This window comes from Heptranchias perlo, chromosome X (genome assembly GCF_035084215.1).
Source record: "Heptranchias perlo isolate sHepPer1 chromosome X, sHepPer1.hap1, whole genome shotgun sequence".
NCBI classification, from domain to species: Eukaryota; Metazoa; Chordata; class Chondrichthyes; order Hexanchiformes; family Hexanchidae; genus Heptranchias; species Heptranchias perlo.
The window spans coordinates 3,030,916-3,053,498 of record NC_090370.1 but is presented as its reverse complement, the minus strand read 5'-3'; the positions used below and the strand labels follow the sequence as shown (position 1 = coordinate 3,053,498).

At 45.3% G+C, this 22,583-nt stretch overlaps 1 long non-coding RNA gene across 1 annotated transcript in view; it reads right to left on the bottom strand.

Annotated features, from left to right (window-relative positions):
- Nucleotides 1–22,583, bottom strand: part of LOC137307157 (uncharacterized) — a 70,647-nt gene that overhangs the window by 31,539 nt on the left and 16,525 nt on the right. Inside the window, exon 3 of the long non-coding RNA XR_010959057.1 lies at nt 10,589–10,678. This is a non-coding gene — a long non-coding RNA (uncharacterized lncRNA). The remainder of the gene's footprint in view (nt 1–10,588; nt 10,679–22,583) is intronic.

The following is a 22,583-nucleotide window of genomic DNA, read 5'->3' as shown; positions in this document are numbered from 1 at the left end:
AGACGTTAAACTGAGACCACGTCTGCCCTCTCAGGTGGGTGTAAAGGATCTCATGGCACTATTTCAAAGAAGAGCAGGGGAGTTCTCCCTGGTGTCCTGGGGCCAATATTTATCCCTCAAATAACATCACTAAAAAACAGATGATCTGGTCAGAATCACATTGCTATTTGTGAGAGCTTGCTGTGCGCAAATTGGCTGCCGCATTTCCTATATTACAACAGTGACTACACTTCAAAAACTACTTCATTGGAAGTGAAGTGCCTTGGGACGTCATGAGATTGTAAAAGGCGTTACGTAAATGCAAGTTTGTTCTTTCTTTTACTTTGACAGGCGTCCATCTGTATTTCACTCCCAATAAACTCGTACCCAATCCAGGCCTGAAAGTCCTAATCTATTAAAATGGCCTCCCATTTGTACAGGATTCCTTATTGGTTAAATACACAATCCTAAGCAGCTTCCTCAGTCGGTAAATGCAATGCCCGGCTGAATTGTGCAAACCAGTGAGGTCCCAGGTTTTCATCTCCAATCTGTGCTGCTAGCTGATCTCAGCTGGGGTGTGCAGTAGAGGCACTATGATTGAACTGGGTTAGGGAGGCAGCGGGGGAAGTCAGCCAGGGTTTCCACTCTCCTGGTTGCTATCCAGTGGCTTCCGCTGGAAAGCACAAGCATGTGGACATCGGGTTGAGGACAGGATCAGGCTTGGGTGGGCTTCCCCCCACGGTAGAATAGTCTGCCACCACTCACTGTCGAGACTCGCACTTGAAGAATGGTGACTAGGGTGGGGTAGCAGGAGGGTTACTTGGACCAGTGTAATGGTGTCCTTACCCTGGGTCAACCACTTCAGAAGAATCAGAGGGACGGACAACAAAAGACACAATCCTGATACAAGTATAAAAGAAGTTGCCCAGATATTTGCGTGCTCCGTACTCCGCAAAGTGTGTTGTCAGCCCAGACAATCCCAGACCCTCCTCAACAACACTACAGCCTTGTAATAGAACTGATCTTTTTGATAAATTGCGTTCACATATACAAATCTTTGAAGGTGGCAGGACAAGTTGAGAAGGCTGTTAAAAAGGCATATGGGATCCTAGGCTTTATTAATAGAGGCATAGAGTACAAGAGCAAGGAAGTTATGCTAAACCTTTATAAAACACTGGTTAGGCCTCAGCTGGAGTATTGTTTCCAATTCTGGGCACCGCACTTTAGGAAGGATATCAAGGCCTTAGAGAGGGTGTAGGAGGAACTGTTTCCAGTGGCAGAAGGGTCGGTAACCAGAGGACACAGATTTAAGGTGATCGGCAATAGAGCCAGAGGCGACATGAGGAAACATTTTTTTATGCCGCGAGTTATAATGATCTGGAATGTACTGTCTGAAAGGGCGGTGGAAGCAGATTCAATAATAACTTTCAAAATGAATTAGATAAATACTTGAAGGGAAAAAATTTACAGGGCTATGGGGAAACAGCAGGGGACTAGAACTAATTGGATAGCTCTTTCAAAGAGACGACACAGGCACAATGGGCCGAATGGCCTCCTCCTGTGCCGAACCTAATATACTATGATAAGAACAAGAACATTAATTTAGATTCAAATGCCTGTCAGCGATTAATTAAGTCTGAGGTACGAGATGGGTATTTCTTTATGATCAGCAGTTTACAGAAATCCAGACAAGCAAAATACCTCAAAAGCCAGCTCGGTTTGCTGGGACCTTTTTATAACAAGCTGGAATTCCAAACCATCCACTAATGCCTGCTATTTTTAATTCCTCTGAGTGATGTATTTCACTATCTGATTTTTCTTCTTCCCTTAGCCTCGCCCCCAACTCTCTCCCAGTCCTATCCGGAAAGGCACCGTTTCTGGTGTGATTCCACGGGCCTTGGCAGTTCTCTCGTACTGCAACCAAGTGGTCTTTCGTCAGGTGCGAATCTGGACAGCAAGTGCCAGCTGGCTGTTCGACTAAGGGGAGCATCACAGATCAGCCCCAATCAGGGCCTGGTTCAGCACTGCTCCATACACACACAAACACACACACAGACCCATCAGTGCAGCTCCTGTGGCAGCTTTGCCCGGTCTTGGTGCCCATCGCCTTGGGTGAAATACAGGCTATGAGGGGAGAGCAGTTACCAACTCCCTCCTGAATTTCGTCTGCTCCCATGGCTGCTCTCCTTGCACATGGCCTCAGTAGAGCAGGACACCAGTCCTGAGTTGACATAGATTTCAGGCCCACTTGTAGTTCATGGGAGTGAAATCTCGCCCAATGTTCAAGTCAAACTCTGGATCTCGCTGGAGCTTCTTGTCGCTGAAAATCAAAATTTATACGGGAAGCGCCTGGAGCCAGAATCTACTAGGGAAATCTGCTCCTGTTTATAATCATTACCATTCCCAGCACTACAGATCCAGCACCAGTACTGTAGCTACGTAGCATTGTCCTATCTCATTACTTCCGTGCTGCACAGTGTTTGCAAATTAATCCCTTTCAGCGTGTGTGCACGATCATTTAATGACCCATTCAGCCTGTTCACTTAATGTGCATGTAGCAATGAGCAGCCTTTTCTGCGCAGTAAACGTTTTGACTCCCCTGTGTCTAGTAATGGCCACGCTTGAATAGAAACTGGGTGGCACAGAATGTTAGACAACAATTTGCATTTCTATAGCGCCTTTAATGTAGTAAAAACGTCCCAAGGCGCTTCACAGGAGTGTTATCAAACAAAATTTGTCACAGAGCCACTTAAGGGGATATTAGGACAGGTAACCAAAAGCTTGGTCAAAGAGGTAGGTTTTAAGGAGCATCTTAAAGGAGGAGAGAGAGGTTTAGGGAGGGAATTCCAGAGCTCAGGGCCGAGGCAGCTGAAGCCACAGCCGCCAATGATGGAGATGCGCAAGAGGCCAGAATTGGAGGAGCGCAGAGATCTGGGAGGGTTGTAGGGCTGGAGGAGGTTACAGAGATAGGGAGGGGATTTGAAAACAAGGATGAGAGTTTTGAAATTGAGGTGTTCCTGGACCTGGAGCCAATGTAGGTCAACAAGGACAGGGGTGATGGGTGAACGGGACTTGGTGCGAGTTAGGATACAGGCAGCAGGAGTTTTGGATGAGCTCAAGTTTACAGAGGGAGCAAGGTGGGAGGCCAGCTAGGACAGCATTGGAATAGTTGTATCTAGAGGTAACAAAGGCATGGATGATCTCTGGGTGCTGGATTTGAATCTAGCCCTTGCTGATGGGATAGAATTCTCCTCTCTCTGCGAATTCTACAAGACCTGAAATGTGCTTGAGACAGTCCCACTGCTGCTTCAATGAGCTGTGACGGCCCACTACTGACGAACCCTGATTCAGCATGAGTTGCCACTGAATTCTCCAGTCTCATTCGGCGATTCGGTAAGGATGGTTCATGAGGAAATTTTTTAAAGGTGCAGTATGGGCACTATTCTGAGTTTGGAGTCAAGGAATATTGTTGAATTAGTGAATGGTGGCAACTTTACTCTGCGTCGAACCCATGTAAGACCTGACCTAGGAGTGCTTGATGCTGACACACAGAATAGTGTTCCACCCCCAACACTGCCATTCCTCAGCTAGACACGCAGAAGATTCTACCCTCCCCCACGCCGCCCCAAAAATAAAAACTGGTGAATACTACGAGAAAGGGAATGGGGTTTCACCACTTTCACGGAAGGGCTAGTGGATCTCCTGTGGCATTGCTCTTAGTAAATCGGACGTGTGCTGTTTTCTAAGGGCAGGAGCATCAGACAATGTAACACAACGTACTATTCTGCTGCCTAGGTGGATCGGTGTTTAAAGTGGCCTGTCCCTTTAAGGCCACAAAAGTGTTTTTGCTGTAAATATCCTCAGGTCAATTACAAGTTAATTCCTGTGGATAAGGGAAGTTTGCAGATTGCCAGGAAAATTTCTGGGTGTGGGTCATTCTGCAAATTTCCTTCAGCAAATTCAGTTGACATAAGTCTGAAATGATTGGCCTTCTCTCATTGATTTGCATTTGTAAGAAAGTGTGACATCTGGTCTGTGACCTTTTTTACGTATACAAGTGGATATCCTTTGGCGTTCTTCACAGGTAATCTGGGGCCTGCAGCACAAGTTTAGCTGCTAATCTGCCCTGGCCCTTAAAAGCCACTGGTCTAAGTAGACAATCCAGGTAATTGTAGCTACTTATAAACTGCTGAAATTAATCAGTGGGCTGTTGTAAATTTCAGGCTTCAGTTCAATGACAGACTCTCTCTTAAATGTTTTGCATCTGTAACAAAATGTGATGTCTAGAGTGTGACATTTGTATTTATATATGTATATTTATGTGCATATGTACATTATACTGCTTTATAAGGACAGGGGTGTTATACCATACCATATTATTCTGCTGCTAAGATGGAAATCTGTCTCTTTAAGGCCACAAAATCCAATTGTTGCTAAGTAAACAGAGTCTTGGGTCATTCAGAGTGTAATTGTTTCGTGAGGAGTCGAATTGATCACTGAGCTGTAGGTCAGGACTCAGAATGAAAAGTCTGCCTTATTTTTAAAACTGAGATTGCTTAAGGAGACATTCTGGCTTCTGTGTTAATAAGGTATTTTCTATTGCTGGGGAATTTCTCTGCCTATTCCATATGGACTCGCTTTCTTTCTGTGTATTTTTAAAACTTATTTTGTATGTGAGATGTACCATTTTTAAACACACTCCACACAGATCTGCCATGATGCTATTCACAGTCAGCTGGAGAATTCACTCTTCTGTAACAATAGGGGTTATCAACAAAGTGTGACAAGGAAAGTGTTACAGGAAGTAAGTGTGACACACACAAGATTTAATATATTACTAGACAATCTCCCATGGTGTTGTACACAAGGAGTCAAGACCGAGTGTATCTTCAGAGGAAGTAGGGTTAGAGGGCAGAGGATAATTGGACCAGGACGTGTGGCTGTAATTCAGTCCCCATTTTAAAGCCATACATTCTATCCTTAGTTTTATACAATACTTTAATTTGACATTCTTATTTATAGTTAAACAGCAAAACGCGTGACAATTTGGAAAAACAGAGAAGTAGAGTTGATTGGAGCATAAGGGTTTCTCTACCATACAGGCTGAGGAGCAGGGAGAGGCCAAACTGGGGCACTGCAGCCCCACCACTGGTGGGAGGGTGTAATTACAGTGTAACAAGTTTACATAGGCTGTTTCCATTATAAATGCAGATATAGGAATTTATAAAGGGAAAAAGTTGACACAAAAGTGTGACAAAAATATGACGGCAGGAAGTAAGGTTTTGCAAACAGGAAGAGCATGTAGACGTAAGATTTTTAAAGTATTGTGGATAGAGATATGGCAAGGGGGAGGGAGCCACTCATCCAGTGAGATGTGGAATCTAACTTGGTGCTGGGGCACTGGTTTCTGTAGCTAATTCTGCCAATTTAGGAGTCTTGTGCCCCTCTGGTGCATTCCCCAATGATGCTGTTTGATGTCGGGTCGCCCTTATTAAAATGGGGGAGGGGAGGAGCACATGGCAATGCTGGTTTTGCAAATCCATTTATTTTTAATGAATCCTTTTGCATTTAAAATAAAAATTACCAGCAAAAGGATTAAAATTAGGTCTGGGATGTGGTGGGGGGAACTGAATTCCTTTTGAAGTTTCCTTGAACTAGACTGAGCTCCAATACAAATGTTTACATATTGAAAGATTTACAGCGTCTGTGAAAGTGCAGAAAGACGGCCAATAAAATGATTGACACCTACGTAAGAAACACCATTAAAAATATCCGGAGCTGATTAATTTCTGAGCATTGCAAGAGCAGCAGGTGTCGAGGCTTAAATGTGTATTTCATGTTTTTTTTAAAATGATGTGCTTATTAAAGTGACAGATGACTGTGTGGAGACAACTGTTCTAAATCATAACCTAGCTGAGCTTGGGGAAGAATATATCAGGACAGGTTGCTCACCTATTGATCAATACTCGAGCAATAACAACTTCCATTTATATAGTGCCTTTAACGTAGTAAACGTTCCAAGGTGCTTCACAGGAGCAATTATCAAACAAAATTTGACACCGAGCCACGTAAGGAGATATTAGGACAGGTGACCAAAAGCTTGGTCAAAGGGGTAGGTTTTAAGGAGCATCTTAAAGGACGGAGAGAGGCGGAGAGGTTTAGGGAGGGAATTCCAGAGTTTAAGGCCTAAGCAGCCGAAGGCATGGCCGCCAATGGTGGAGTTATGGAAATCGGGGGATGGACAAAGGGCCAGAATTGGAGGAGCGCAGAGATCTCGGAGGATTGTAGGACTGGAGGAGGTTACAGAGATAGGGAGGGGCGATGAGCTCCATTAAAGGCACTATATAAGTGCAAGTTGTTGTTTGTTATGGACCGACAGAGTGCAAGCTATACTGAATATATAAATACAGGGTGAAATAAAGCTGATATCGCTTTAATTAAAATCACATGATTCAATTGCAGGAACTTGCTGCCCATCAATCTCTGCCATGACACTTACCTCAGTAAGAAAGAAAAACTTGTGTAGCACTGAGCCATACTGACCAGAGGTACCTGGATTCGATTCCCTAGCCTGTGCTGAGTCAGCCAATCTCATCCAGGGCATTGGCACGGATCCTACAACTGGGCGCAACACCCCGAGTTAGGGAGGGGGAAATCTTACCGCCCGATCACCGTGCAGTAACACCTGCCTGTGTGAGGATGGGATCGGGCGTTGCTGTGATGCTCCCCATGGTCAAAAAGCCTGCAGGCACTCTGGGCTCACACATGAAGAATGGGTGGGGTGCTGAAGGATGGCCTAGGCCGATGGAAGTGGAGCCCAGCACGAGTCAGCACCTTCAGGGGAGCAGGGAAGAAAAAAGGTAAAAAAAACTCCAAAATGGCATTTAATCAGCTCACAAGTTCCTGTCTCTACCTCCTTTTAAGACGCTCCTTAAATCCTACCTCTTTGACCAATCTGGAGCATGCTTCAATGATACAAAGGAAGACCCCATTTTAAGTGTTTAGTTCACTTAATACCATCTTTTCCCTGATTTCCTTCACCCCACCATTGGCGGCCGTGCCTTCAGCTGTCTAGGCCCTAAGCTCTGGAATTCCCACCCTAAACCTCTCTGCCCCTCTCTCCTCCTTTAAGACGCTCCTTAAAACCTACCTCTTTGACCAAGCTTTTGGTCACATGTCCTAATATCTCCTTATGTGGCTTGGTGTCAATTTTTGTCTGATTTCACTCCTGTGAAGTGCCTTGGTAAGTTTTACTACGTTAAAGGCGCTGTATAAATGCAAGTTGTTGTTATTTATTTAGTGGTGATTTTAACCGGAAATAAAGGGGAGTGTTAAGTGAAGACTTCAATTAGCTTCCATTTGACTCATGTGCTGTCTCACTGCACTGGGTGCAGAAGCTGTCATTAAATCAGATGAAATAAAATTCTCCTTCTTTGATCTAAATCAACTTAGTTTCAAATTAGTTTGAGCAGCCACGGTACTTTTGAGGGGCTCTAATCTCTTGGACGATTGTGTTTAAAATGAAAAAAAGTCCAATCCACTCTGGACATGATGCAAAAGGAATGATTCAAGACCTTGAGAACACTGCGTGTAATTGCATTAGTTATTAATTATAGGATCACTACTGCCTTTCTCCCCAGACTGTAGGATAGTAATTATCTGACACAACCGCAAGAGCAGAGGATATTACTGAATTCCTGGGAGACCTTCATTCAGAAGGTTTCACGAGCTCCTTTTACAATCAATGAACAGTTCTTCACTCTGGGCTCTGTCACCTCACACTTGCTGCTTCTGGTAAATGCCATGTTGTCTCTCGAATGGTACATGTCTCCCGGCAGTCATTGAAATAAAACGTACAGGTCTTTCTATTTCTTGCCGATGTCCTTCAACAATAAGACTGTGTGTCAGCCATGGCTCAGTGGGTAGCACTCTCAATCTCTGAGTCAGAAGGTCGTGGGTTCGAGCCCCACTCCAGAGACTTGAGCACAAAAATCCAGGCCAACACTCCCAGTGTACTACTGAGAGTGTGCTGCACTGTCGGCGGGGCAGTACTGAGAGTGCGCTGCACTGTCAGCGGGGCAGTACTGAGGGAGCACTGCACTGTCGGCGGGGCAGTACTGAGGGAGCGCTACACTGTCAGCAGGGCAGTACTGAGAGTGCGCTGCACTGTCAGCGGGGCAGTACTGAGGGAGCACTGCACTGTCGGCGGGGCAGTACTGAGGGAGCGCTACACTGTCAGCGGGGCAGTACTGAGAGTGCGCTGCACTGTCAGCGGGGCAGTACTGAGGGAGCACTGCACTGTCGGCGGGGCAGTACTGAGAGTGCGCTGCACTGTCAGCGGGGCAGTACTGAGGGAGCGCTACACCGTTGGAGGGTCAGTACTGAGGGAGCACTGCACTGTTGGCGGGGCAGTACTGAGGGAGCGCTACACTGTCAGCGGGGCAGTACTGAGAGTGCGCTGCACTGTTGGCAGGGCAGTACTGAGGGAGCGCTACACTGTCAGCGGGGCAGTACTGAGGGAGCACTGCACTGTTGGCGGGGCAGTACTGAGGGAGCGCTACACTGTCAGCGGGGCAGTACTGAGAGTGCGCTGCACTGTCGGCGGGGCAGTACTGAGGGAGCACTACACCGTTGGAGGGTCAGTACTAAGGGAGCGCTACACCGCTGGAGGGTCAGTACTGAGGGAGCACTGCACTGTTGGCGGGGCAGTACTGAGGGAGCGCTACACTGTCAGCGGGGCAGTACTGAGAATGCGCTGCACTGTCGGCGGGGCAGTATTGAGGGAGCGCTACACCATTGGAGGGTCAGTACTGAGGGAGCGCTACACCGCTGGAGGGTCAGTACTGAGGGAGCGCTGCACTGTCAGCGGGGCAGTACTGAGAGTGCGCTGCACTGTCGGCGGGGCAGTACTGAGGGAGCGCTACACTGTCAGCGGGGCAGTACTGAGAGTGCGCTGCACTGTCGGAGGGTCGGTACTGAGGGAGCGCTGCACTGTCGGAGGGTCGGTACTGAGAGTGCGCTGCACTGTCGGAGGGTCGGTACTGAGGGAGCGCTGCACTGTCGGAGGGTCGGTACTGAGGGAGCGCTGCACTGTCGGAGGGTCGGTACTGAGGGAGCGCTGCACTGTCGGAGGGTCGGTACTGAGGGAGCGCTGCACTGTCGGAGGGTCGGTACTGAGGGAGCGCTGCACTGTCGGAGGGTCGGTACTGAGGGAGCGCTGCACTGTCGGAGGGTCGGTCCTGAGGGAGCGCTGCACTGTCGGAGGGTCGGTACTGAGGGAGCGCTGCACTGTCGGAGGGTCGGTACTGAGGGAGCGCTGCACTGTTGGCAGGGCAGTATTGAGGGAGCGCTACACTGCTGGAGGGTCAGTACTGAGGGAGCGCTACACCATCGGAGGGTCAGTACTGAGGGAGCGCTGCACTGTCGGAGGTGCCATCTTTCAGATGAGACATTAAACCGAGGCCCCGTCTGCCCCCTCAGGTGGATGCAAAAGATCCCCTAGCACTATTCGAAGAAGAGCAGGGGAGTTCTCCCCAGTGTCCTGGGGCCAATACTTATTCCTCAACCAACATCACTAAAAACAGATTATCTGGTCATTTATCTCATTGTTATTTGTGGGATCTTGCTGTGCGCAAATTGGGTGCCACATTTCCTACATTACAACAGTGACTACACTGTACTTCATTGGCTGTAAAGCGCTTTGGGATGTCCTGAGGTTGTGAAAGGCACTGCATAAATGCAAGTTCTTTTTTCTACTGCTGCCCCAGATGACATTAACATAGCACGGGATTGAACCTGAGACCTTTTTTGTGTGGCTTAGTTACCCCACACCACAGGGTATACTGGCCCACTGAGCCAGTAACACAGCTCAACAGCCTGGGATGAATGCAGCACAGTCTGTTTCCTTTTTCACACCTTTTCCCCCGGTAGTGCTGATTTTCCAAGGCACTTTTAAATTGAATCTCAGTCTAAGGTAAATATTTATGATCAAACAAGAAATAAATCAAGCAAATATTGAGCGTGGATGTCAGAGTGTGAGATAAATTATTGCTCCTCAGGTTGTAGAACAACAAACTTCCTCAGAATCCAGTTTGCAGCATTATAATATACCCTTGACTTAAGAGTTCAATCCTCCACTGCAGTCAATATTTTTATACTATGTGACTCATGTATCAATATATACACCTACACTTTCAGCTGCCCAGGCCCTAAGCTCTGGAATTCCCTCCCTAAACCTCTCCACCTCTCTCTCCTCCTTTAAGACCCTCCTTAAAACCTACCTCTTTGACCAAGCTTTTGATCAACTGTCCTAATATCTCCTTATGTGTCTTGGTGTCAAATTTTGTTTGATAATTGCTCCTGTGAAGCGCCTTGGGACATTTTACTACATTAAAGGCGCTATATAAATGCAAGTTGTTGTTGTTACTATCAGCCTGTTTCACTAATAATCATGTGTTACAGTTATTACTTCACATAGTTCTATAAGACATAAGTCACAAGCTGAGTGTCACTCTCGTGACTAATAGGCTTCCTTTTACAAGGACTCTGGGAGCTGTTGGGCAGAAACAGAGGAACCGATTGGTGACGATAACACAGTGCTGTTACTTACTTTGTTTTTCTTCTTCAAATTTTCATTCCAGTTCATTATCTCACTCCCGGGCTCTGACATTGTTGCTGAGAACCACAGAATAGCTGGATTCTGTAAACAGACAGTACAAAGAAACAGAAGTGTTTCTGACCAACCTGTGTTAATCGCTATTCCTGAACCCTACAGTAGCACATACTGTGGGCAGAATTCTGGACACTGTCTATGTATCCTGAGAGTCTGCTCTTTTGTTGGAAGGATACATATTTTTATTCCTTTTTTCAATTTTCTCCTCTTTCCTTTACCCAACCCCCTGCCACTCGCACTGCCCTCCCCTTGCCCTCACCCACGCCCGTGCCCTTCTCCTCGCCCTCGCTCAGGCCTGTGCCCTCGCCCTCATCCTGCCACTGTTGTCCTAAAGGTGCTGACTCTTGCTGGGGTAAGGTCTCACAGGCTGTGGCAGCCTTCTGGTACTTCACCCACATGGCCACTCGTCATTTGTGATCCCTGGACTGTCAACCATGGAGGGCGTTGCAGCCAAACCAGATCCTGTCTTCACTCTGTGTCCACATTCCCACTCTCCACCAGGAATCACTGGATAGCAGAAACTCCTGCTGATTTTCTTCCTCTTTCTAGCACAGGGGTGCTGAGGCCAATTGTAGCACCCGAACCCCACTCCCTCTATGAGGTCAACTAACAGCGTGGACTGGAGATTGAACCTGGTACCTTCTGGTTCTGTATGACACCAAGTGAATGGAAATAAGGAAGGACGGGAGGGAGGGAGGAAGGATTGCTTAATGTAGCGCCTTTCACGACCTTTCAAAGTACTTCACAGCCAGTGAAGTATTTTTGAAATGTAGTCACTGTTGTATCGTAGGAAACGCAGCAGCCAATTTGCGCACAGCAAGCTCCCACCAACAGCAATGAGATAATGACCAGATCATCTGTTTTAGTGATATTGGTTGCGGGATAACAATTTCCCAGTAGCAGGAAGCTCATCTCCTAATACCCAGCACTGAAACAGAATTACTACCAGGAGAACATCTTGTCTGTGTTTAGTGAAATGCTCAAGGGACCACATTAAGCTCCAGCTGTTGTGAGGTTTATTTTTAAATGTTGCTTTCATTAACAATTATATTTAAGTATTAACGGAGCAGCATTCAATTCATTTTGAAGATGCTTCACAGCAGGAACCTTGAGCTGATTGTTTTTTAAAAAAAATTCCAAAATAAACTTGTTTGTTTTGTTTAAACGCATAATAACCCTGCTGTCAGCAAGAAAGAGCTTGTATTTAGCACCTTATCGCAGGTCTCAGGACATCCCAAAGCACTTTGCATACAATGAATTCCTCTTTTGTGATGGATGGTATGTAGATTTACATGGCAGCGAAAGAAAGAAAGAAAGAACTTGCATTTATATAGCGTCTTTCATGACCTCAGGACGTCCCAAAGCGCTTCACAGCCAATGAAGTACTTCTGAAGTGTAGTCACTGTTGTAATGTAGGAAGTGGGGCAGCCAATTTGTGCACAGCAAGCTCCCACAAACAGCAATGTGATAATGACCAAATAATCTGTTTTAGGTGTTGGTTGAGGGATAAATATTGGCCCACGACACCGGGGAGAACTCCCCTGCACTTCTTTGAATAGTGCCATGGGATCGTCTACGTCCACCTGAGAGGGCAGACGGGGCCTCGGTTTAACGTCTCATCTGAAAGACGGCACCTCCAACAATGCAGCACTCCCTCAGTACTGCACTGGGAGTGTCGGTCTAGATTATGTGCTCAAGTCTCTGGAGTGGGACTTAAATCCACAACCTTCTAACTCAAAGGCGAGAGTGCTGCCAACTGAACCACGGCCGACATTTAATTACATAGAAACAGGAGTAGGCCATTCGGCCCCTCGAGTCTGTTCCACTATTCAATTAGATCATAGCTAATCTGTACCTCAACTCCAGTTACCCGTCTTTGATCCACATCCCTTGATACCTTTACCTAATTGCACACTGCAAGGGCCCACAAACAGAAAATGAAATGATTGAACCAATTAATCTGTTGTTAACTGGCGTTGGTTGAAGGAGGAATATTGGCCAGGGCACTAGGAGAACTCCCTGCCCTTTAAATAGTTCCATGGGATCTTTAACATCCACCTGAACCACTGCAACAGACAGTACCATTTCATCTGAAGGATGGCACTTTTGTACTGAATAAACAGGAACTCATTATAGTTGCACAGTGAGTGAGCCTTACCCTGCTGAATAAACGGGAACTGCTCCCCTGATGGTTCCGCTGGTAAGTGCACTGATTTGTTGTTACTCGGAAACTGATACCTTTGCTGATTTTAGGACATTTTATGGAAAATTGTGCTCGCTGAACTACATTGGCTCCCAGTCCAACAATGCCTGGAATTTAAAATTCTCATCCTCGTGTTCAAGTCCCTCCATGGCCTTGCCCCTCCCTATCTCTGTAACCTCCTCCAGCCCTATAACCCTCCAAGATCTCTGCGTTCCTCCAATTCTGGCCACTTGCGCATCCCTGATTTCCTTCGCCCCACCATTGGCAGCCATGCCTTCAGCCTTCTAGGCTCTAAGCTCTGGAATTCCCTCCCTAAACCTCTCTGCCTCTCTACCTCTCTTTCATCTGAGACGCTCCTTAAAACCTACCTCCTTGACCAAGCTTTTGGTCACCTGTCCTAATATTTCCTTATGTGGCTCGGTGTAAATTTCTGTCTGATAACGCTCCTGTGAAGCGCCTTGGGATGTTTTGCTACGTTAAAGACGCTATATAAATGCAAGTTGTTGTTGTACTCGGGCATCAAAATCATACAAGTGTAGGGGTTCATAGAACGTCTTATCGCAATAAATCACTTGTCCTAGAATGATGGATTTGTCCATGACCAAACTAATTTGAACTAAAGTACTGTGTGATTTGAAGTGCAATGATACTAGGTTTTGCTACAAGATAATAGAATTCTGAATCATATAGCCAAAACAGTGCAGTACAAGTTGGAGGCTCAAACTGTTGTGCTCTGAGCAGACTGCACTTGAGTACTCCGTTCAGTTCCGGTCACAGAGACACAGGGGAGACATTTCAAGCCCTGGATGCAGTTCAGGGAAGAGTCACGAGAGTGTCAGAGAAGTGAGTTATAAGGAAAAACTATAAACTTGAGTTTTTCAGATTTGAAAAGGGGGTAACCTTACAGTAAATGGTATAGAAAAAGGAAACCCAGAACACTGTTCAAACTAAACATACCCGCTAGGATGAGGGGGCACAGGGTCAAACTGGGGAAAGGCAAATGTAGGACTGAAAGTCAGGAAGTACCTCACACAGAGAGTAATCAATGCATGGAACGCTAGTTCCAGTAGGGAAGTGGGGCTGAAAAGCCTGGAACCATTTAAGAAAAACAGTTGGATGCTGTGATGGTAGGGACTGGATGCTTGAGCTAAGATGGGCCGAATGGCCTCCATCACCTGTATCTACCTTGTAAGATGGCAGATCCTTTTTATATTGCAGTGAGTTACTGAGGAAACTTTCAGGACTGTGTACAACATGAGCCATATTATAACTGAGGACTGTGAAGTGTAATGAACAGCCCGAGCTCAGGCTTCTTTCTGATCACCATTCTATCCCCTGATCAAAGACTGAGGGATAGATGAGTTAACAAATCTCGTGCCAAGTTTTTTGTTTCACACGTGCAGTGTTTCATAATTACACCAGAGAGACCTTTTCTCCTTGATAACTCTGGGTTAAAGTTGTTTTGTGCTTGTCCTTGTTACATTTTCTTCCGCTGTACTGTCTCAATGCCACACAGCAAATAAAACATCCAACCAAACAAGTTAATCACTGGGAACAGACTTTTACAAATCTCCAGAGCCCTGATTTATGATGCCTGAATAAGGCAAATTCCATTTTCATTCTGTGATTTTTACTGGTGTTTTGGGAATTCATGCTGCCAAGACATGCATTGATAATTAGGCCCATTGGATTATGGTGACTGAATAGGTCACATTCTTTTATCATTACATGGGTTTCCGAGATTTTTACCAATGTTTTGGTGATGAAATTCCACAATTCTTTGCACTTTTCTGTGAATTGGTCCTTGATTATTGATTCTCGATATAAAACTGTCGTTGTTTTATACGTACCTCCTTAAAGAATCAGATTACAGGTGCATATCATCACTAAGACCCACTGTCTACATAGAATTTACTGTGTTCATTCAACAGTAGACAGTGTGCTTTGTATGTATACAGCGCTGGGTATAGAGTGTACTTTGTATGTATACAGCGCTGAGTATAGAGTGTACTTTGTATGTATACAGCGCTGGGTATAGAGTGTACTTTGTATGTATACAACCCTGGGTATAGAGTGTACTTTGTATGTATACAGCCTTGAGTGTAGAATGTCATTTGTATGTATACAGCTTTGGGTTCAAAGTAAACTTGAGAGGCTTGTAGGACTAGGGTTGCCCACCCCATTCCCGCCAAAAATGGGGCAATAATTGAGCCCAATATATCTGGAGATTTCATCACGTGACCTCCCATCTCCCACTGCCTCACCTCCACCATTGGTCCACAACATTGTCCATTCTCGCGGTGTATCGCCTTCCCAACCCAAGTGAGAAGCGAAGACACTTCATTACCCGAGTGAATAATTCTCAACCAGTCAAACAGCCCATTTTCCCATCTCCAATTCCTCTGATAACTAATAAGTGAAAGTGTTCAAAGAAAATTTTTAAAAACACACAACGTTTTTAATGTCCCGATGATATTTCTCCCGGGTTGCTGGCAGCAATGCCCTGGATATCAATCTTCAATTCCTGGAGACTCCAGGACAATCCTGGAGGGTTGGCAACCCTATGTAGGACAGGTGGAAAAAAATATTTGAATAAGATCGATGTATGTGGGAAAAATTCTGAGACTTTGACTATCCTGCTCAAGTGGTGCATTCAATTTTGAAGCTGTTTTGTTATCCTTCAGGTTGTTCTTGATATCCCATCAAACACTCAAGTTTCTGTATCCTTTTGCAGCCTTTGAAAATACCACAAGACAACTGAGACCCCATATGAGGCCTTATGGGTTGAGCTAAAGAACAAAAAAGGGGCAGTCACACTACTGGGAGTGTACTATAGACCCTCAAACAGTCAGAGAGAGATAGAGGAGCAAATATTTAGGCAAATTTCTGAGAAGTGCAAAAACAATAGGGCAGTAATAGTAGGGGATTTCAACTACCCTAATATTAACTGGGATACAAACAGTATATGGTATAGAGTGAATGGTATAGAGGGTGCAGAATTCTTAAATTGCGTACAGGAGAATTTTTTTAGCCAGTATATAGCAAGCCCAAAGAGAGGGGGGGCAGTTCTGGATTTAGTTTTAGGAAATGAAGAGGGACAGGAGGAAGAAGTAGCAGTGGGAGGGCATTTTGGTGGTAGTGATCATAATACAGTTAGTTTTAGCATAATTATGGAAAAGGACAAAGACAGAGCAGGATTAAAGTTTTCAATTTAGGAGAGGCCAATTTTACTAAACTGAGAAGTGATTTAGCAGAAGTAAACTGGAAACAACCACTTGAAGGTAAATCAGTGTCAGAGCAGTGGGAGACATTCAAAGGGGTGATTCAAGGGGTTCAGGGTAAACATGTTCCCACAAAGAAAAAGGGAGGGGCTGCCAAATCTAGAGCCCCCTGAAGCATTCAGGGTAAGATAAGGCAGAAAAAGAAAGCCTATGATAGACACCGGGAACTCCAAACTACGGAAAGCTTAGAGCAGTATACAAAGTGCAGGGGTGAAGTTAAAAAGGAAATTAGGAAAGCAAAGAGAGGGCATGAAAAAATATTAGCAGGTAAAATCAAAGAAAACCCAAAGATGTTTTATAAATACATTAAGAGCAAGAGGATAACTAAGGAAAGAGTAGGGCCTATTAGAGACCAGAAGATGTGGGTATGGTTCTTAATGAATATTTTGTATCTGTATCTGTATTTGTATCTGTCTTCACAAGGAGAGGGATGATGCAGGGATTGAAGTTAAGGTGGAGGAGTGTGAAATATTGGATGGGATAAACATAGTGAGAGAGGAAGTATTAAGGGGATTAGCATCTTTGAAAGTGGATAAATCACCAGGGCCGGATGAAATGTATCCCAGGCTGTTAAAAGAAGCCAGGGAGGAAATAGCGGAGGCTTTAACAATCATTTTCCAAACTTCACTGGATACAGGCGTAGGATTGGAGGACTGCTAACGTTGTACCGTTGTTTAAAAAGGGAGCGAAGGATAGACTGAGTAATTACAGGCCAGTCAGTCTAACCTCGGTGGTGGGCAAATTGTTGGAATCAATTCTGAGGGACAGGATAAACTGTCACATAGAAAGGCATGGACTGATCAAAGACAGTCAGCACGGATTTGTTAAGGGGAGGTCGTGTCTAACTAACTTGATTGAATTTTTCAAGGAGGTGACAAGGAGGATCGATGAGGGTAGCGTAATTGATGTAGTATACATGGATTTTAGCAAGGCCTTTGACAAGGTCCCACATGGCAGATTGGTCAAAAAAGTAAAGGCCCATGGGATCCAAGGGAATGTGGCAAATTGGATCCAAAATTGGCTCAGTGGCAGGAAGCAAAGGGTAATGGTCGACGAGTGTTTTTGCGACTGGAAGGCTGTTTCCAGTGGGGTGCCGCAGGGCTCGGAACTAGGTCCTTTGCTTTTTGTGGTATACATTAACGATTTGAACTTTTTTTTTATTTGTTCATGTGATGTGGGTGTCGCTGGCGAGGCCAGCATCTATTGCCCATCCCTAATTGCCCTTGAGAAGGTGGTGGTGAGCCGCCTTCTTGAACCGCTGCAGTCCGTGTGGTGAAGGTTCTCCCACAATGCTGTTAGGAAGGGAGTTCCAGGATTTTGACCCAGCGACGATGAAGGAATGGCAATATATTTCCAAGTCGGGTTGGTGTGTGACTTGGAGGGGAACGTGCAGGTGGTGTTGTTCCCATGTGCCTGCTGCTCTTGACTTCTAGGTGGTAGAGGTCGAGGGTTTGGGAGGTGCTGTCGAAGAAGCCTTGGCGAGTTGCTGCAGTACATCCTGTGGATGGTACACACTGCAGCCACAGTGCGCCGGTGGTGAAGGGAGTGAATGTTTAGGGTGGTGGATGGTGTGCCAATCAAGCGGGCTGCTTTGTCCTGGATGGTGTCGAGCTTCTTGAGTGTTGTTGGAGCTGCACTCATCCAGGCAAGTGGAGAGTATTCCATCACACTCCTGACTTGTGCCTTGTAGATGGTGGAAAGGCTTTGGGGAGTCAGGAGGTGAGTCACTCGCCATAGAATACCCAGCCTCTGACCTGCTCTTGTAGCCACAGTATTTATATGGCTGGTCCAGTTAAGTTTCTGGTCAATGGTGACCCCCAGGATGTTGATGGTGGGGGATTCGGCGATGGTAATGCTGTTGAATGTCAAGAGGAGGTGGTTAGACTCTATCTTGTTGGAGATGGTCATTGCCTGGCACTTGTCTGGCACGAATGTAGGGAGCAAGATTAAGAAATTTGCAGATGACACAAAGACAGGCCGCGTGGTTGATAGTGAGGAGGAAAGCTGTAGACTGCAGGAAGATATCAATGGACTGGTCAGATGGGCAGAAAAGTGGCAAATGGAGTTCAATCCGGAGAAGTGTGAGGTAATGCATTTGGGGAGAGCAAACAAGGCAAGGGAATACACAATAAATGGGAGGATACTGAGAGGTGTAGAGGAAGTGAGGAACCTTGGAGTGCATGTCCACAGATCCCTGAAGGTAGCAGGACAGGTAGATAAGGTGGTTAAGAAGGCATATGGAATACTTTCCTTTATTAGCCGAGACACAGAATATAAAAGCAGGGATGTTATGCTGGAACTGTTTAAAACACTAGTTTGGCCACAGCTTGAGTACTGCGCACAGTTCTGGTCACCACATTACAGGAAGGATGTAATTGCGCTAGAGAGGGTGCAGAGGAGATTTACGAGGATATTGCCAGGACTGGAGAATTTTAGCTATGATGATAGATTGGATAGGCTGGGTTGTTTCCCTTGGAACAGAGGAGGTTGAGGGGTGAATTGATTGAGGTATATTAGGGGCCTAGATAGAGTGGATGGGAAGGACCTATTTCCTTTACGGAAGGGTCAATAACCAGGGGGCATAGATTTAAAGTGATTGGTAGAAGGATTAGAGCGGAAATGAGGAAAAGTTTTTTCACCCAGAGGGTGGTGGGGGTCTGGAACTCATTGCCTGAGAGGGTGGGAGAGGCAGAAACCTTCAATTCATTTAAAAAATACCTGGACGTGCACCTGAAGAGCCGTGACCTCCAGGGCTACGGACCAAATGTGGGAAAGTGGGATTAGGCTGAGTGGCTCGTTTCACAGCCGGCGCGGACATGATGGGCCGAATGGCCCCCTTCTGTGCCGTAAATTTTCTATGATTCTATGTGTGGGGAGGGAGAGCGTATGGGCCTGTGCTATGTAACATATAACTTAAGGACCTTTCACCCCATATCTCCCCACTGTTTAGATTCACATTGAAGGTCTTTATGTCCGACAGAGGAAAAGGCAATTACAGCTCATCGTGCTATTTGACCTGAAGGTCTAACGCACTACCTGTCCGGTGTTTCCATTTTTTGACATTTTATTTCATTTCTCTGCAGGTTTATGATGTATGAACACTGCAGGGGTTTGAGTTGTGCTCTGAGCAGCGAGGTAGCGAATTTACTGCTGATTTTGTTCACAATAAATCAATTTTTGTTGTTTTTTCCCCCGTATATTAGCTGCCTTAAAGATGGATTTTTCCAGCTAATGTATGGTAAGATTTATTTATGTTGACGTGATAGTCCGTAAAGTCAAATTGCTGCTCACTCACTTGAACAAATTGTGCTCTCCTTACTTTGTTCAACACTTAGTGATGCAGTCAAATGCAAAGTTATTGACCACATTTTTAAACTGAGAAACCTAGGCAAAAGGCTAAGATACCATCACCAGGACATCACCAAGGTTGAAAAGAGTCGGAGAGAAGATGAGGTCAATGAAGTAATGTTTAGCTGACCTCAAGCTTAGGTTTTACAAGCCTATAGATTGTCGGAGGAAGGCAAGACTGAAGGAGGTGAGGAGTTCCACAGTATTGAGGTCCTGGGAAGGACCGATTTAGAGTAGGGGATGGTGTGATGGGTCTTGACTTCAACTGTGAGGATGTGGGAGGAGGAATCATATGTAGAATGGTAGTTGGAGCTTAGGAGAAACAAGACAGGAAAGGTTAGAGGAGTGATTACCATCATAAAGAAAAAAAGGAAGACTTGCATTTTATACATCGCCTTTCACGACCTCAGAATGTCCCAAAGTGTTTTACAGCCAATGAAGTACTTTTGAAGTGTAGTCACTGTTGTAATGTAGGAAACACGGCAGCCAATTTGCACACAGCAAGATCCCACAAACAGCAGTGTGATAATGATGAGATAATCTGTTTTTTAGTGATGTTGGTTAAGAGATAAATATTGGCCAGGACACCGGGGAGAACTCCCCTACTCTTCTTCGAAATAGTTCTTTGTATTATCGATAAAGTAAAGAGAGAGAAGAAAGGTAGTAGTGATGGAGAGAGGTTGGAGACTGGAGGTGAAAGAGGGATTGCCAATCAGATGACAAGCCTTTTTTTGTATCCCATCCAGGAGTGTGTGAGAGAGGTTGGAGCCTCAGCAGATATGGGAACAGTATTCACTTATTGGACAAACCTTGGTTTTGACACATGTAAATGCAAGATGGTGGCTGTGTGACTGGTAAAATGATGCAAGAGAGTGTATTTCCACTGTACAGGATCTACCTCAACGGTGATGGGAAGGTCTGTTTTGCAAGCGTGAAAAGCCGCTAATTCTTGACAACTGCAGATGCAAGCCCGTTACAGCGGCCCTCAATATGGATGAAAGGATGCCTGGGACCTCATTGAAAACAAGGAGATATGGAGACTACAGGTGGAGGAGCAGAGGAACATCCAGTGCATTGCACAAATGGCAAAGACTTTCAGAACTCACTGGCGACTCCACTTGGACTTTGACACTCTTGACTTATTGGCTCTGCCTTGTGGGTGGGATTAACCGTGTATCACACTGCTTCCCTCTTGCAGTACAGGCGTGGAGAATAAACATATTTACTTTCAATTCTCTTCCCCTCCTCTCCTGAAACACTGGCTGTCTCACTGGGTATTTATCCAGAACTAATCTGCAGTTAACCTGCCATCACGGCTGAGAAATGACTGCTAACGATATTAAGGGATGGACACTTAACCCATTCATATGATATTCCTCTCTGTACTGTTTTGGTGGAGATTATAGTCCATTTAAACAAGTTAATGCCTATATTAAAATAGCAGACAGAGGAATGTCATACAAACGTGTTTATCCCCCTAATATCACCAGCAGTCATTTCTAGGCCCTGTCATCGGGGTCCTACGAGCATCAGAGAAAACAGAAATGAACCCATGGGTCATGTGTCAGTAAAATACAATCTAACCATTCCCATGGTGCATACAAATGAATTGTTAAATATGTATGAGCAGGTTTTCTAAGTGACATGATTTGGTACTTGCCTTGAATTAAATTAGAGCTGTTTTAATAGAATGACATTTGTCCAACTGAACAGGGGAAATTAAGGTTGAATAAGACAGAAGGGAGCAAAAATAATTGATGTTCAGATTTAACAAGCACAATGAGATTGTGGGGAGAGAGCAAATGTGTATTAATATTATATAAAGTTAGTCCATGTTTTTAATTGTTTCTAGCAAGTTAGTCATCCTGCAAAGTTAAATGCATGAAAAGAACGGCAGAAATTAATTTTTTTCAAAGTCCTCTTGAGGTAGGTATTTAGTAACATGATACATTAAATTCTATGTAATGGTTTTCTCTTCACAAATCCCCCCCCCCCATTCCACCATTAGCGGTACAGTCTTCAGCTGTTTTGTCCCTACATTTGAATTTCTCTCCCTAACCTCCCCTTATCTTACTACCTTCTCCTGACCTTCAAAAGCCTCTTCAACCAAAGCGTTGGTTAACCCTCCTCCCACTTCCCCCCAAACTCTTCTAATTCCTGCTTTGTGTTCGTCCCGCTCCCCTGGCCTTTTTGTGAAGCTCTTTGGGATGTTTGCTGTGTTAAAGGTGTATAAGTGTATGTTGTTATTGTTTATAAACATGAGATTTTTTTTTCTTCTTCAGCTGTTTGTGTGTTCACTCTAGGGGCCAACGGAGAGTAATATCAGACGGGGTGTAAAATTGGCATTCCACCCGATCCCATGGGTTTCCCGTCCGGCGAGTTTGGTTAAAATTACCCCCAAAGGGTATGTCCAATTTTGGAGATAAGCCCATGCTGGGCACCACACTTCTGTTTCAGTGCCCCACTCTCTACCAATGGCGCTCTATGGGATGGTGGCATTGTCGGATTCACCCTCACCCCTTGTGTCTCCCTCTGATGGCTCAGCTGAGATTGCTAGTTCACTGTATGGGACGATCACAGGCATTAGCCACATTCTGCCGATTCTAATGCGTCCCATTTGAGATCCAATGTGGTATGTCGCCAAGCTGATCTGTATAAACTGTTAATAAATGTGGACTTATAAAATAGAGAATAACAGATATCTGGGCAGGGCAGGTAAAGGAGATACAAATAAATCTTATTTCCCCTCCACCAAAAACTGCTGCCTTCCATTGCTGTTCTTCAGTGAGGAGGGCTGAAGCATCTGAGTTATAGACTCCTTTGCATCCATCATTGATGCCACCCCTTGATCAGATGATGGGGACTGTTCTCCACATAGAAAATACTGGTCCTGTCAGATATTCCTCCTCCTCCTCCTGTCCTGCCCCACTCCACAATGCACTGCTGACCTAAAGTGTCTTATCCTGCATTTGGAGAACGGCTTAAAATCTAGATGCTAAGGGCAATCAAAGCTGAATATCAATCATGGGTGGGATTAAAATATGGAGTGGACCTTTGGGATGGGAGGCCACAGTGCTAGAGGTACAGGGTCTTTCTGGGA